Below are 661 nucleotides of genomic sequence, written 5' to 3' on the forward strand. Positions count from 1 at the left end.
CCGTATGGCATGCTTAAGATAGGCCTAGCATGTGAAAATCACCATCAAGGCACGTTGGTTTCGTTGACTACCTTTGATGTGCGTTGTGGCCTACCATGGTGTGCTGCTGGGCGTGCATGGCTCCCTACATAGCTGCTACCACATACGTCACCAGTAGCCACACAGCATGCCCAAGAGTTGCATGGCATGTGAAGGACAGCAACATGGCATGATGGTCCGGATGATTAGCCCCTTGTTTTGCATCTTGGTCGGCCAATGTGTGCTAGTGGGTTTGCATGGCAGCCTACACACTACACCTACACCCTCACCGCAGCCTACTACCACTTTTGCTAGTTTTGTACAGCACGCCCAAGAGAGTTATGGCATGTGAAAAACGTGGAAATGACGCGTTGGCCTCGTTGATTAATCCCATCTAGGCACCGTGGCAGTTTGATGTGCTTTGCTTCCTGCCATGTGTAGTTGTGCTAGTGCCTCTTTTTGTGAGTGTGGCCATAGTCAGGCATTTCCACCCCTCTTTGCTCTTTGGCTTGTTGTCATATGTAGGTCATGGTGCAAGGGGTGGGCTGTTGTCTACATTGACATGCCCAATGAATGGGTTTCATGGAATCATTGGTCAGGTCTTTGTGCACAATAAATATTTGGTTGGTCCCTCCCCCCCCCC

This window comes from Macadamia integrifolia, chromosome 1, assembly GCF_013358625.1.
Source record: "Macadamia integrifolia cultivar HAES 741 chromosome 1, SCU_Mint_v3, whole genome shotgun sequence".
Taxonomy (NCBI): Eukaryota; Viridiplantae; Streptophyta; class Magnoliopsida; order Proteales; family Proteaceae; genus Macadamia; species Macadamia integrifolia.